We start from the raw sequence: 16,854 nt of genomic DNA on the forward strand, positions 1-16,854 counted from the left end.
GTGTTGTTTAGCAAAATTAAATGAATATCAATTTTACATATTGTACATTTTATTTGTTTGGATGGATAAATTCACTTTTAACATTCAAAATGGTTGATTTTAGTTTTTAATGTTTTACTATATAAATAGTATAATATCAGCCATAACCAGTCTTATTTAGTGTTATTTATGTACTGTTTTATTAATGTTTTGAATTGGCTTTTATTTTTATATTTTCAAGTTTCAATGTAATCTTTGTTGAAGTTTTATTCATTTTGTTGTGCTTTTGTCATGTTTAATATATATATTTAAAATATTTCTATTTAGCTTTACTTTTGTTTGAGCTTTAGTTTTTAGTCATTTTAACTTCAACTTATTTTATTTCAGTTAGCTGCAAAGGCATTTCTGATAGTTAGGTTTTTTCAGTGCAATTTCATTTCGGTGAATCCCTAATCTTGACATTTACTGAAATTTTTTAAGCATTAACTTTAACTATATTGTAATAGATTTATGCTATTACTAAAAGAAAAAGAAAAAAGAGATTAAAATCTTAGCCAATTTTTCTCTAACTTTACATGACTTGGATGGAAGACAAACGTATTATAAAACCGATTAAGATTTCTTTCTTTCTTTTTTTTTTTTTTGTTGACACGCTGTAGCTGTGTGTCTAAAGTGACCTTTGTGGTCGGATGTTTCCTTTAAAAACCATGACTCCAGATGCTGGTGTCAAATTCAGCTTGTGTGGCTCGGAAACCAGTAAACAATAACGTCCCAAAGGGAAACCGTAGGGTCATTCTAATGGTGCAATTCTAAGAAGGCACTCATTTACTTAATATATGCTTCTCACCCTGGTTGAAGTTCATGTTTTTGTCCATTGTGGTCCTCTGCAAGATAAAAAAAAAATGTATTGTCTTGCTAATCGCACAGAATGCTGAGCCCAAGCAATTTCTTCCTTCCTTAGGGACTGCAGACTTTAGAAGTGTTCTAATGTCATGCAAGACTATTTGTCCTTGACACGTTTTTGCGGCCGAGAGCGCCGCATTTCTTATGGTTTACATATGAACCCCTCTGGACTATTTGTTTTGGACTGCTTCCAGATGTTCTCCATTTCTCTGCGGGGCTGTGTGCTTGGCGTGTACAGTATTCGTTGGCTTGCTTCACTGTGCTAATGAAGGAGTGCTGGGTTACCCGGCATGCCAAAACTTTCCTCACCAGTTATATTTAAGAGATTTTATGTATTGCCGAAACTCGACTCTGTCCTGACACCTAGCTCAGTGTCTCTCAGGCCTTGTTCACCTGTGTGGTCCCTGGCTGGATGGTAGGAGGACAGATAAATCTGTCTGTCCGTGACTCCTTGGCGTCACAGAGGAGATTTGGAAGGGGCTGAGGCCGGATTGTGGGGTCACGGCTGTGGGAGAGAAAGTTTGGCCCTATTTCTTCTTCCACTTAAATGGAGAAAGATAAGCACCCAAGGGCATCTGGCTGAATCAAATTGAGCCTTGACATTAACAACCACCTACCTGGGGCACTGGCACAGATGTGGCCTTCTGGATTCACACACCCACACTTAAATCACATTTAAAAGCACAACCAAAACCTCCTCTCTTTTTTCACAGATAAACACATACACACTCACACACACACTGTCCTTCAGTTCTAATCCAGCATGGAGACTGTGGCAGGGTCGTGTTTCATGTGCCCAGGCGCCACCGGCCTTCAACGACAGATGGATCAGATCCTCCAAGACATAAACAATTCAGCGAAGCCCTGATTTACTGCTCCCAAACACAATGTTGAAAACCTAGAGGGGCGATAGGATTACTGGCCATCCTGGTTCGGCCAACTAGCGGGACTTGTCCATAAATGCACTATGAACCATTATAGGATGCGATCTGCTTTGCAAAGGTAATTAACAGAACTGATAACTAATGAAGGCTAAAGGACATGATAAGAGTCATATTTTATTTGTTTAATGATCAGCAATGTTTTGCTTAATTCTACATATCCAGTGCAGTGGTCTGTACTGTATAATTTAATGAGGGAAATGTTAACAGGCCTTTTCCAAAACTTTTTGAATTGATTTAGTAACAAAACAAAACCAAACAAAACAAAACAACAAAATAAAATAAAATAAAATAATTACTTATTATCTTTATTACTTATTACTTATTTTTTATTAATATATTTTTATTGATTCTGTTCAGTGTTGAAAGAAATGTATTGGTAACACTTTACAATAAGGTGTCATTTGTTAACATTAGTTAATGTATTAACTAACATGAACAAACAATGAACAATGCATTTATTACACTATTTATTCATCTTTGTTAACGTTAGTTAATGAAAATACAGTTGTTCATTGTTTATTCATGTTAGTTCACAGTGCATTAATTAACGTTAACAAACACAACTTGTGATTTTAATAATGCATTAGTAAATGCTGAAATGAACATTAACTAAGATTAATAAATGCTGTAGAATTATTGTTCATTCTTAGTTCATGTTAACTAATGTTGCTAACTAATGTTAACTAATGAACCTTATTGTAAAGTGTTACCAATGTATTTTCTATTTATAAACAGCATTTCCAAATTCATTAAAAATAAATATACTTCATTTATTCAAGTATTTTATATATATATATATATATATATTACCTGAGGATAACTGGAAATTTTAAATATTATATTTATATAATATTATATTTTAAATATTATTATTTATATAATAATAAAAATATTATCGCGGTTGGCATAACTACAATATATATATAAAATATTTCCCACATATAAAATTTCCCACAGAGTTATTTAATAATTTTAATTATAATATTTTCCATGACTTTTACCAGGTCTAGAAATCATGTTTTTGATTATACTACCTAAAACAACTGAGATGTCCCTGTGGGCAGCTCATTAGGTTTTGGAACAGAGCTTTGACATGTCTACCTATATTAGAAGATATACAAAGAATTTACAGCAAGTTATACTGTGATAAACCACAACTTACTGCTGTAATTATGGATCTTATGTCTATTTTTATATTTGTGCCTCTGAGTTCAGAGACTGAGCAAACACACGCACCCTGTCTTTCTCGCATCCTCCTGTTAGAAATAACAGTATAACTTGCCCTTCATATTGTGTGAAATTTGCAAGCTGTTTGTCATGCAGCCTCTTGGAATGTAAGGCAGGGCATAGAGTTCATAAATTCATCTCATTTTGTTTGAAGTGGCCATTCTCCTGTTTGTTTTGGACTGGGTCATGGATGCTTGTTTACAGAGTCAGCATGAATGCGGCTGGTCAGTCAGCAATTACGGCAAGGTTAGTCTCCAAACGCTCCAAATCCTCCATGTCCCCTCACAGGCTTAACCCTGTCAGATAGAGGTGAAGACGTTGGCTCTGAATTGTGAGCAAGAGTGTTTTGGGGTCATGATCAAAACTCAAGTACATAGTAATTGTACTTTATTGCTGTGCTTAAGTATTATTTTTGGGAGTCTGTGCTTAATCCAAGGACTGTTGCAACTAAGTGCTTGAAGTCTTAATTACACTGTAATTTGTAGTAAATTGTAACATTACACTGTAATTTACAGTAAATGAAATTTTACATTTACAGTAAAAAAGCAGCTGCGGTTGCCAGAACTTTACCGTAAAAATATGGTATCAACATTTTAGGCTTTAAGGGACTGAACTTAACATAGGATGTAAAATAAACCCAAATGAACATAAATGATAGCAATACCTTAAAAGAAACATAACTGCTTATGCAAAATACCATCAAATATAAATACAAATATATATGCAGGGAATTCAGTTTACGTTTTTTTACATTTTATTACAGTGTACAATATATATTTTAATATTGTATAATTTAATTTCATCCAAATTTAAAAGTTTGTGCTGCACATTTTAGCACAGCTTATTTGTTGTCTCAATATAATATTGTTTACTTCAGATATTTTGAGCCCTGCTGCTCATATGTGAGATGCAGGTTTGAGTCCTGCCTGCAACATGTCCAATCTCATTTCCTCTCACTCCCCAGTATGTTTCTGTGACTTTATATGTAGAAAGCGGAAGGAGTTTCTTTATTTTGTATTTAAACCTGAAGTTTAGGCAGGACAAATGAAAAGATTCCGCATAAAACTTGCAACCTGTGTGTAAGTGCTGGTTATTTCAGATGCAAAGATATTTAATTCTAAAGTTTAATTCTCTCCCCGTTTCCTCTAGAGAATAGTTGCATAAAATTAAATTATGTCTGTTTTGGCACAAATACCTTGACTAAGATTAAAAAAGACCTCAGGGAAAAAATAAAATGTCGAAAAAGTATGTTATGAATAATTGTTTATTGCACTAACACATAGAAATACATTAACACTTAGACAGCAGCTGCAAGGTGTCAGCGCTGCCCTCTTATTCACATTGAACTAACATCCTTGTGTAAAATCCTTCCCAAGCACAGCCTCCCTCCTTCTGCTCCCCTCACACATACACACATTTCCACTTTATTGCGCAAATCAGAAGGAACGGTTTCCTGTCCCTCTCTCTTTTCCCAGTGCCAGTGTGTTGTACAGTGTTACAGCAGACGGCCCAGGCTGTGTTATCCTCTCAATAACAGAGAGAAATGCACAGCTGCGTTTTGCTCCGTAACGGCCGTGGCACTGGTCCAGACTGCACCGCAGCACTGGCTAATTAAGTGAAACTGAACACCTAGCAGTGACTGTGCATAATGCTTTTACTTTCTCATCACTCTCTCTGAAAATATAACAGAATTTCCTTTCGCTTCAGGGACTTATATATGTAAAATTTGGCAGAGCTATGGTGGATGATGGTGCTCATATGCAGGTATGCACGGATATGCAGGTTTTGGGTCCTGTCCAAGGATATTTTTGTGCCTCCATGCTAGATACCGGTCAAAAGAGGCTAAAGTGCAGAAATAACTCTATAGAGACCCCAAGAAAGGGTTTGACCAACGCAGTTCTTTCCTGTGTTGAAGTATTTCCTATTGAAACAGGAAGTTGTCGGGACATATCAAAGGTCTTGTCCTTTTTTTAACCAGCCAATAGCCTTCAGTTTCAGCAAAATTCAGCAGTGATCAACTGATATTTGGAAGCTTTTAAATGAAGTAGTTCTCCCAATTAGTGTCTTTTTTTACAGATGTGTTTTTTTTAATCGATTTTATTATTGATTTATTATTTAATAGTTGATTAATTGTCAAATTATTTCAGATTATGTTAGTAAATATAATGTAAAATAAATAATAATGTTACATAATAATGTACTCTTGTGAACGTGCGTTGAAGACTGGCACAGAAGAGAAGAAATAGTTGAATAAAGTCGTTATTTTTGTTTTCTTTGTGCACAAAAATTCCTCTTGTAGCTTCATAACATTACAGTTGAACCACTGATGTCACATGGACTATTTTAACAATGTCCTTACTACATTTCTGGGCCTTGAACGTATTAGTTGTGTTGCTGTCTATAGAGGGTCAGAAAGCTCTCCGATTTCATCAAAAATATCTTAATTCATGTTCCGAAGACGAACAAAGGTCTTACGGGTTTCGAACGATATGAGGGTGAGTAATCAATGCCAGAATTTTCATTTTTGGGTGAACTATCCCTTTAAATATAACAGACATAAACTAAAATTTCATGGGGTCTTAAGAGTGGAATGCATTAGTTACAACACACTGGCTTTTCTGAGAATATAGGTTGGGATGACGTTAGACGATGCAGCGGAATGTTCTTTTGGCAGTGCAGTAAGATCCTGACTCATTAAGGAGTCTTCCTTCTGCGCTTTTGATAAAGAGCCATGTCTGTGGCCATCCCTGCAGCCCTGCACATCAAGACAGCTTTTCCTTCGCTGTGAGAGCTGAGAAATAAGAAATCTTTCCCTGGATCTCAGTGTCCTTATCTAAAGAGTTCAGGGAGACGGATTCTCTCCACTTCAAACGCACTCGCACTGAAAGCCTTGCTACAGACAGCAAACCAGCCCAGTCAGAGAGGCCCTTTCAAGCCTGCAATCTGCTTCCTCCATCACTGCCACCTCCACAAAGGCCTGGCTGTAAGGTGGTAGCCTGATACTCCTGTGGCAGGCGGCAGAGAATGGCTCTGTTTTGACACAGGCCGCTTGGGCGGTAATCCTTTAGTTCCAGGTTAACTCTCTCTCCTTCATCTCAATGAACAAAACTGCAATGATCTCATCAGTCTCCGCAGTGACCTAAAGATCAAAGTGCCAGAATCCTTCTCTCTGCATGTATGTGTATGTGTGTGTGTGTGTGTGTGTGGACGGTTGGAGCGAAAAGAGGGGAAACAAAGAGCTCATTCTGTGGCAGTAGATGTGATAAGACCAGTACGTAGTGGGGACAGGAGCGTATGTTCTGGAGAGGAACTCTGCAGTCCGATAAGAGAAGAATTACTCTACGGCACATTTACACTAGATTAGATGTACTACTCAGAATGTGAAAAAATATACCAGCTGGAGGAGATTGGAGCAGTGGTTCTCAGCTGGTTTTGCTACAGGACGCAGATTTGGTTGCAAGTTAACCCGTACACTACTGTTTAAATGTTTGGGGTTTTTGAAAGAAGCCTCTTATGCTCATGAAGGATGCATTTTTATGATCAACAACAGTGAAATACTATTAGTTTTGTTTTTATATATGTTAATATAATTTATTCCTGTAATGGCTGAGCCGAATTATCAGCAGCCATTACTCCAGTCTTCAGTGTCACATGAACCTTCCTTCAGAAAACAAACTCAAATACTGATTCCAAACTTTTGAATGGATACTATATGTATTAATGAGGCCAAACTGTGCATTACATTTTTCAATGGCTGATGGTGATGGTGAAGCAGAATGGTAGATGACCATATAGTTCATTGATAGCAAATTAGTTGCACTAATAAACAAATGAAAACAGAACTAAATTTCTATCAGCCAAGCAGATTATCGGGCCAAAGAATCACCAAATAAGGCCTAATTAATCAGCCTGCATGGCCAAGAAATCAGATTATTACTAGCCTTAGCTATGCTTGATTAGTTGTTTTTTGTTGTTGTTTTTTTCTTAGCATTTTTGGTCTTGAATCACCAGTTTGGAACTTGATTAAATCTTGATTTAGAACTTGATTATTGATTAAGGCAAAAATGATAAAGAGTAACTATAAAAGAGTGGAAGTAATCATGCAGATGAATACATATCAGTAATGCAAACATTTAGACAAAGATATTTGTGGTCAGGACTCAAGTTATCTATAGTTATATTAACATGATAACAGGTGAAATCTTGTGGTAAATGTGATATTAGTTGTCTAATCTTTGTAAACCAGAATCAGAATACTTTTGCTGTTTTGCCGTCCGGTACAGTGGAGGGCCATGGGAGTTATCTGACATTTACAGGGTGTGGCATTTCCCTTGTCAAAACTGTCCGTGTCATATAAATAACCACGCTCTATCTTTTGACAAACAAGCATAATTTTCTCTTAGCAACATGAGAGCAAACAGCGGATAGCCCGTGTCTCTTATCCCTCTCAGAGAGTGTGATTCCACAGCGTGGCTGAAAATAAACAAAGCCAAGCCAGTTTAATCTAACTCACAGGCCATCTTTGTCTAATCAATTTAGCGAAAGTTAAACATCAAACGCCAGCTCTTGGCCACGGCTCAGCATGAGGCAGAGCGGATGATTGTTTTATCAGGTGGTATTCTTAGATAGAGAGACTGGAGCCTCGCAAACCCAAATATGAAATTTTGACGAGGTGGAGGGGACAGTGACAACACCGCCACCTCCAGCCTGAGAATCAGTTTGAACAATTGACACTGTTCTCCATCATTTGATCATGATTTTATTGTTTCGTTATCTCTATCTGCGGTATAGCACAATGTTTGCATCAGGCAAAATAGCAGAGTTTTGTGCACTGCAAAAAAATAACTTTTTAATTAATTTCTAATTAGTCATTCTGTTGGGGGGGTGTCTCTCCTCAACCACCACCAAAACAAGTATTAATATCTTATAGAAATTTACCTTGTCAAGTATTTTATTTATATTTTTAGAGGAAAAATAGACAAAATATACCTGTTCATCATTTGACAAATTATAAAATAAGCACAAATATATTTTAAATAAAATTTTTATTTTTTGATTTATTTGTAGCACAATGTTTTCATCATCAAATGGCTCTTTAGAGTTTTATGTCTTAAAAAAAGTATTTTGGTTAATTTTAACAATATTTTATATTTTATGTTAAAGATATCTAAAATAAACATTTAAAAGAAGATATATTTATTTTGTTAGTAGCAAAACATAAAAACATTTAGTATTTAGACTGGTTCTAATATATTTTGTCTCGAATATAAGTTTATTTTATGTATTTTGGCATCTTTTTAAATTCTTTAAACAAGTCATTTAGTGCAATAAAACAAAATACAGTACACTCAAAATATATTCACTGTATACATGCACTATTAAAAATATATTCTCTAAAAATAAGTCTTAATTTATTTTCTCATGTAAACTTATCACAGAAGTATTTTTAGATATTTTAAAAGGAAAAATACTCTGAATAAGGCAAATCTATAATATGAATCTATAATAAGCCAAGTGGATGCTGCACACTGGTGGTGGTTGAGAAGAGACCCCCACATGATTGTAAAGCGCTTTGGGTGTATTGCAATACACATTAAAGCGCTATATAAATGCCTCATTCATTCATTCATTCATTCATAAGCTTAATTGATATAGAAAGGGGGTGTGTTGATGTTGAAAAAAAAAGGAAGCGAATTTAAATTATTCACACCTGAATTTAGCATGTTTAGTGCCTTGTTTAAACTGGATGGCAGGAATTAAGTGAATATGATACAGGTTCTGAAATACTGCATGCATTATGCAGCTGTTTTGTAAATTAATTTCTGTGCACTGAGGCAAAAAAGTGCATGTTCATCAAAAAGAGGAACCTGTGTCTGTGGTCTTCTTTAATGAGGTCAAGCTTGTGTTTGTGTACATTGTCAGATAACACACATCAGGAGGCTTAGGGCTATCAGATTTATCATCCAAACTTGCCCCAAAATTCATAAAAGTCCACACACAAACACAGTGTGATTGCTATCGTTTGCCTATGTGCTTTGATATGTCTGCAGAGAGAGCTGATGAGGTAGATATATCTGTGTGATTGTGCGCTCAGACGCAGGCAGATAGACATCACAGTGCACTAAAGGGGCTTCAGGTTGAGAGGTCACAGATCACTGAGCAGTGCTGATAACAAAATTCAACAGATTGATCTGACCCTCAATCTTTACCTCATTTATTCTCTTTCAGCCATCCAGAAAGAACCAAGATGCAGTCAAACCACATACACACACACACACACACACACAGATTTATATTTAGAATGGTGCCAAACATTCACATAACTCTACATTGTTTCAAATAGAGTGCAGTCAAACTGAGTCGTAGGAAAGATCATGTACAGACACATGGCAGTGATTTTATCAAATTTACAAGAAAATCTCTTGACAGCACAAATCTCTGCTTCGCGAAGCAAAGTTAACAATGTGTTTCTCTGACACAGTCACAGAGAATCTGCAAACATTGCATTATTTCCAGAAAACCAACAGTATAACTAAAAGAGTTGTTTTTAAGATCTAATGTTTTCTTTTTGCATTTAGTAAAAATTGCGTATATGTGCAGTTAAGGACTGTTTCTGCATCCGAGACACAGTGAGGTGTGGTTTCAAATAAGAAATAAAGTTGCAGTTGTATTGCATTCGCAATAGTAGTAGATAAGGTACAAGGTTGTCTTTTTAAGGCTACTGCACCATTGACAAGTTGTTGTACTCCTAAAGTACATATTTGACCATATTTTCTAACAGTGTAACACCACAATGTTTGAAATATAAAGTGTGATATAAAGTCATAAATTGCTATAATATCACAACTGTGACAAATACAGTTGCAGTTAAGAGAAACGTAACCAAAATTACAAGAAAAAGCTGCAATTTTAAGAAATAAAGTGACATAGTGAGACAGTCGCAAATAAAGAAAATAAATTCTCAGTTGTGAAAGAAAGTTGCAATTGCGAGAAATAAAATAACTTTTTTTTTTTTTTTTTTTTAAATATAAGGCACCAAATGGCTTTCATAGTTAAAACTCCTTTTTAAATGATTTCTATGGTACATCATAACGCCAAAATATCAATAGTTGTTATCAATGGCAGTGATATTTCTATCCTCGAGAGCAATTTTGAAAACGAATATACTAACATGTCCTTTAAGCGGTTAAGTAATTCTAATTCAAATGAGAGCCACTCTTTTTCAAATAATTGTTAAAATAATAATTAATTATTAAAAATTTTTTAACCAAATTGGTACTTTATACTACCCATACAGTAGAAAGGTTTTTATTTTAGTCTCAGGTTTTTAGCCAAATGCCAGTACTTTTAACATCCTTAAAATGGACTAGTCTTCCAACCGCCATCTTTGTCTGTTTCCTCATTTTCCCCTGTATGATTCCATATCTTCTGCCTATCGTTCTCCTAAACAAACTCCCTGTTTCCCACCCGTCTGCTCCCGTTCCTCAAAACCTTCGCATGGCCCAAGGGACCACTGTGACTGTTATGCTTTGCTTATCTTGCATTATTTGGCATCTAATTAGAGGATGTTTTAGTGAACTGAAATTTTGGGAGGACTATCAGTCACATAATGAGCTCTATCAATAGAGTCAACACCCTTTCCTTCTAACAGGGAATTGCTGTCAGCAGAGAAAGAGAGAGATATACGGTACATAGAGAGTTGACAGAGTTGATTTATTAGTGCATTACACGAGAATGCAGGAATTATGAAGGTTTCACAGACAGATAGACAGGAACTGCGGTGTCTTGCTGACATTGTTTGTTCTCACTGAGAGTGATTTGTTGATTTGAATGGTAGGTTGCTGGTGTGTTAAATGACATGGTGTGATCGGTTTCCCATCACTCCCTGCAGTAATGCTAGCCTCTGTGCTGGGTTTGTACGGGGGGGTGCAGCTGTCTCCTATCAGAGCCTGTAGTTTCTTTGTAACTCAATCAGGCCTGACGGGCCCCTGCAACACCATCAGACAGCGGTTAGTGCAGCGGCCTGTGAAATCAGGTCCAGACTCACACTCTGGGCTTCACACTGGCCATGCATTTCTTTTTATCTCTCAAAACATGATCATCTCAACTGCTTCGCTCTTCTGAGGCCTGGCTTTGCTCAGTTTAACAACTCTGTTTGCAATTCAGCAGCAGTTCCATTTGTGACACTGAGATTGAAGGAGGCTCCAGCTGTAATGTTTTCCGCTGCAATAGTGCTTTTGCTGATATCGTAGCTAGTTTATTGGATTTTGATATGGACACTGCATTTAATAATGGAGGTAGATGAATGCGAGGAAGAGTTTAAGCTGACTAAATGAGAGAAGTCCCATTTGACATTTGACATTTTTGGTCAGAGGTAAAAAATACATCAAATGAAACATGGATGAATTGTTCATTACAAAATTCATAACATGCATTTAGATAGGGTTAATTTTTATTAATGCAAGTAATTTATTCCCACAGGTTTATGTTATCAATTTATGCCATTTTAAAATTACTATGTATTACAATGCATTATGGAATACGTAAATCAAATCGATTAAAATAAATAAAAAATAGAGAAACAAACAAATAAATAAACTGTAAGAAAGGGGCTGTCTCTAAAATTTTGTCAAAAATTGTATGGATGTAAGCTATACACTCTTAAAAATAAAGGTGCTAAAAAGGTGCTTCACAGCGTTGCCATAGAAGAACCATTTTTGGTTCCACAAAGAACCATTCAGTCAAAGGTTCTTTAAAGAACCATCTCTTTCTTACCCTTTTATAATCTGAAGAACCTTCTTTCGCCACAAAGAACGTTTTGTGAAACAGAAAGGTTCTTCAGATGTTATAGGTTCTTTATGGAACCATTTAGACAAAAAGGTTCTTCTATGGCATCATGAAGCACCTTTATTTTTCAGAGTATAACACAGTTGTATAGGGATGTAACGATTCACTCAACTCACGATTCGATTCAATTCACAATTTTTTTTTTTTGTACAAAATGAGATTTAAGACAAATAATAAATTAAATGTGTCCTTTTATTATTGCTTGGACAAAATGCTGCACCTTTCTTTGTGAAATTGAAATATAGCAATATAATAATATACTAATATAGCACTTGCATATTATTGCTTTTTTGTTGGTTTTGATTGCTTCTATTGTCCTCATTTGTAAGTCGCTTTGGATAAAAGCGTCTGCTAAATAACAACGTAAATATAATGTAAATGCAAATTACAAAACTAAACTGAAATTTTAAAACAAGCCCCAAATCAAATAAATAAGTAACACAAATAAAAGAAATCTCTTCATATAAACAAAATAAGGCTTTATCTGTGCTCTTTCCATTTAAAATTAGAGGCAACCACTGCATTTTAATCATGATCCAAACAAAGATGCTGCATATATGCAACATGAGCAGTTTTTAATCTAAATTAGATTGTATAATTTGGAGATTTGAAGCAAAAACAGAATGGTCTGACTTCAGTTTTGTGAAATTATACACAAAAAATATCTGCATGAAACAGAAACAGCAGACGAGCTGAATGAGATTCACTCTCTGCCAGCAGGTGGGGCTTAAAGCGTTTCCTTGGTTTCCGCTGTAAACAAAGCAGTGCTGCACTTATGAACTTTAATATATGTTATACAGAGGCAAGATGAAAGGAAAAAATACCATCTAAATGTTTCTAAAGACAGTAAGTTCCCCTCAGATATACATTCATATAAACTCCTACCCCTAATTGAATCGCGATTTGTTTAGCATCTCAACCGATTTGAATCGTCACATATTTGAATCGATTTTCAATCGTTACATCTCTATAAAAGTTGTGACGTAGGCCTGGGACAACACTCCTGGTTGAGCAATTATGGAAAGAACATCCCACCACACAGCCACAAATGGTAGTAGTTCCTAGTTGAGGACAAAAAGGTTTAAGAGCCACTTCTTCTTCAGTGGCACCATTTCAGTGGAAAAGAGATGTGTTTGCAGTGAAATGAATTGTCTGTATGCCTTCTGTACATGCTGTATTGAAGGATGAACTCATTACTCTATGAGCGTGTATGATGTTGAATATCTGTAGAAATCCTTTGTAAACCATGTTGTATTGTGCAGTTTAGAGTATGCATTACAGATGCATTACAGCATCGCAGATGGTGTTTCACAGAACCTGTGCGATGTGGGATTAATCAACACTCCCAATTCCCAGCACTGCCAATGTGTGATGCGGAGTATGTGAGCTCACCCTGGAGAGCTGGGTTTTTAGCTCATGCCTAGCCAAGGTAATTTGCTTCTCACCTTGGAGCAGTTTTGGAGCGGCGGAGCGACTGTGTTTGTGCCTTCTCTAAATGACTCACTTTTTTGGAATTGTTTCTGTCTGATTCTGAAATTCCATGATTTTTACAACCAGGAGAGTTTGTGCTTGAGCCCCTCTCCTTATAACTCTCTACATTGCTTTCTTTAGACAAAACTTTCATCCTGTTTCTTTCTCTGGTTCTTGTTGAAAGGCGTAGTTCACCCATAAATATAAATTTACTCACCCTCATGCCATTCATCTTCAAAACACAAGTGTAAATTTTAGAAGCTCAACTGTACTTGACACACGAGAACAAACCTCTTTTTTTTTTTACAATCTCTTTATGAACTTTTTGAAGAGTCAGAATTTTATTGTGTGGAAGATAATTCTTTTTGAAGATAACTGAAAGTCTAAGGGGTGAGTAAATTAAGAAAAATAAAAAAATTAGGTGAAGTAACTTTAATTATTTATCAAATTGATTGATTTATCAGCTTATCTTATCCACTCAAAGTCATTCCATGCAGATAGATTTGTTTGTGAATGTCTGCTCAGATTGATCCAAGGGGTAGGTTTGGGTCGATATTAGATGCTTATTGAAAATTTTCCACTGAGTACAGACAGGCAAGCCAATGGGGAAAAAATCCAGTGGAAGGAAAATCGAGGGTCTCTTACTTGTGCGTCTTAAGTCCACACTGTGTCTGCCAGACCCTTTGTGATAAGCACTCTGTAATATCTTCCATTCTCTGCTCTCCAAAGGCCCTGCTGTTATGATTATTGCCACACTTTTATTGCTAAACATTCTTATTTGCTCCAGCGTCCTCCCACATCTGTGGGGGAGCCACTCATTACGCAGCTCAGAGCCTCGGTCAGAGCTCACTTGAGATGTAGCTCAACTACCTGTCATTTAAAGCAGCACATAAATGCATCAAAGTTCCATCCACAAACACATCTGCTTCCTCTAAAACGGACATCTTGAAATGACAACTTTTATGGCTGTTTCATCTCATTCGTTTTTTTTGACTAGGTACAAACTGATCTTGTCCCAAATGGCACCTTCAGCCCTAAAAAAGACGTTTATTGGGGGCTGCTTGCAGCTGAATAGGGGGCGCTATTGAGCACCTTTTAACCATAAGATAAAAAATGTGACAGCCTGTGATCTTGGGGATAGATAAAAAGAAGTGGAGACCACAAGCCTGCACATCGACATCAGTTGTCCCATTTGAGACACAACCATTTTTTGAGTGTAGATGATGTCCTTGTAACCCCTAGTCATAATCAGTAATCTACAGAAAATTACTGTGTAAACTACTACACCAAATCCACAATTTGGCAACATATTTCATAAAAAGGACATATTGAGACTTTTGAACCATGTGGAAATGTGACAGTCTGTGTCCTGTGATCTTGTGGATAGATGGTGTGATGGCCACAAGATCGAACATCTACGTTAAATGTCCCATTTGAGATGTCCAAAATGAAGTCTCTGTTATCCATAGTCATACTCAATAATGTAGAGTAAATTAGTTTATAAATTACTACATTCAGGCCGCAATTTGGTAACAGTTTTCAAAGGGGCTTATCAATTACTGTCTGATTGTTTAATTGACTAATTTGTTAAGTGAATAATTCAACACTGGCTGTTCTGATAAAGTCGTGAGAATGTTCTCATGTGTGTAATAGTATTAGCCTGAGAATCAAGTTTAGATTAGTAAGATAAAAGGCCAACTGTGGATGACCTCTTAGTGTTTAAAAGAAAATTCTGTCGTCATTTACTCGCCAACATTATCAATCATTGCAAATCTTTTTTTTTTTGCTCAGTTGGCACAGGATAAGAAATTTTGAAGAGCGTACTGATAAGCTTTTAAGCTTCCAAAGAACAAAAAATTATCATAAAAGTATCATAATTGTGATCCTTTGATGCAGTATTAAAGCTTTGTATTAGGAACAAACAGAAATTGAAGTTATTTTTATTTGAATGATTGCAAATTGAAGTGTAGGTGATCGGTCAGTGCATGACAGATGAAGAGGGTCAGTAATAAAGCTCTAAAGGTGATGAGGCAGTGCTTGTATGTCAGGTCAGTGTTGAGAGGTAGTTAATCAAACCATGTCTGGAATGGAGTTTGGTTTCGACCCCACTGCAGGCCCTAAATCAGCAGGTTATATTTGGCCCACTGAGCCTCGTCAGAGACTGCAGGCCCGGGGTACAGAGCAACAAAACACCAGCTAAACGCCTCCTCAGAATCTAGAAGAGATTTTGGAACACATGAAGTGACAGAACCCAAATCTGTATAGTCGGGAAGTGCAAAAATATATATTTTCTTATTTTCATTTTCACCGACTAGTCATTTTATTAAAAGTAGATTTTATGAACCTTCTTAAAAACACTGGAAAACAACAAGAACAAAACATGAGGCAGTGGCCAGTGCCTCTAAATAATATAGACTGAATCCTAGAAGCCATTCTGTCGAGTAACTGGCAGACATTCAAAACATTCAAATATCTGCTAAATATCTGTGTATATTATAAAAGAATATTAAATCTCAAACTAAATGAGAACAATCTGTTTAAACTATTGATTCTAATTAATCCATGCATCCATCCATCCATGTTGAACGGCTCTCTATTTCTCGGTCCTTTCGCTCAATTCACTATCACCATCTTTTCTGAACAAAAGAGCCTGTGTGTGAAAGTTCAAATACCAGTGAGGCCACATATTGTGGCCATCCAAAGGAAAACACGGCTTTCTCAGTCACTGTGTGATTATCAGCAGGGTGGAGACATAAATAGCACAAACTCTGATAAGGAGTAACAGGCGTCCACAGTGCTGCTGTAGTCATGTTTTTGGCGCTAACATTACTAAAAAAAGAACTACAGAATGCAGGCGAGGAGGGAATGGAATGGAAAGTTTGAACGTTTGGATTAGAGGAATGAGAGGTTTTTGTGACACTGAAGTTCTCCACATTGGGGTCAAAACCACACATGGGGTCACCATAAATGCAAATGGAGTTGCAGGGGGATTTCAGTGAACTGTATTTTATTTATGATTTAAATAAAAGCTTTGTCTAGCATGATTTTTATAGCTGTTGGCTAATCCCATATATGAAATATGCAGCTTTTCTTGTGCTTAAAATATGATGTGAGATGTAGGCTATAATGCAAGAGCAAATGGGAACTCCGTACAGAATGTCAGTGACAAATAAAAGTGATCAGAAATAGATGCATTTTAAAAAAGAAAAAGATATTTAATGTTTTAATATGATTTTGAGAAACTTTTTCAAAAACATTTTTCATCAGACATTTTCTAAAAATGTCACATGGTGTAAGAATCCAATAAAAATGTACATTTTCTGTACACCTTAAATGTGCACACTAAATGCGTATCAAAATAGAAAGGACAGTGCCTTGCCTCATTATGATATTTAATAAGCATTTTATTAGCTTGATTGAGTGATTTCTTTTTTAATATTTGTAAATATAGGTATCTTTTTCACATTTTGAATTATAAATTGGC

The 16,854-nt window shown here is 36.0% G+C and overlaps 1 protein-coding gene across 1 annotated transcript in view; it reads left to right on the forward strand.

Moving 5' to 3' along the window:
• The window catches only part of tgfbr3 (transforming growth factor, beta receptor III), a 123,492-nt gene that overhangs the window by 57,140 nt on the left and 49,498 nt on the right, over positions 1–16,854 (forward strand). The window lies entirely within an intron of this gene.

This window comes from Onychostoma macrolepis, chromosome 06 (assembly GCF_012432095.1).
Source record: "Onychostoma macrolepis isolate SWU-2019 chromosome 06, ASM1243209v1, whole genome shotgun sequence".
NCBI lineage: Eukaryota > Metazoa > Chordata > Actinopteri > Cypriniformes > Cyprinidae > Onychostoma > Onychostoma macrolepis.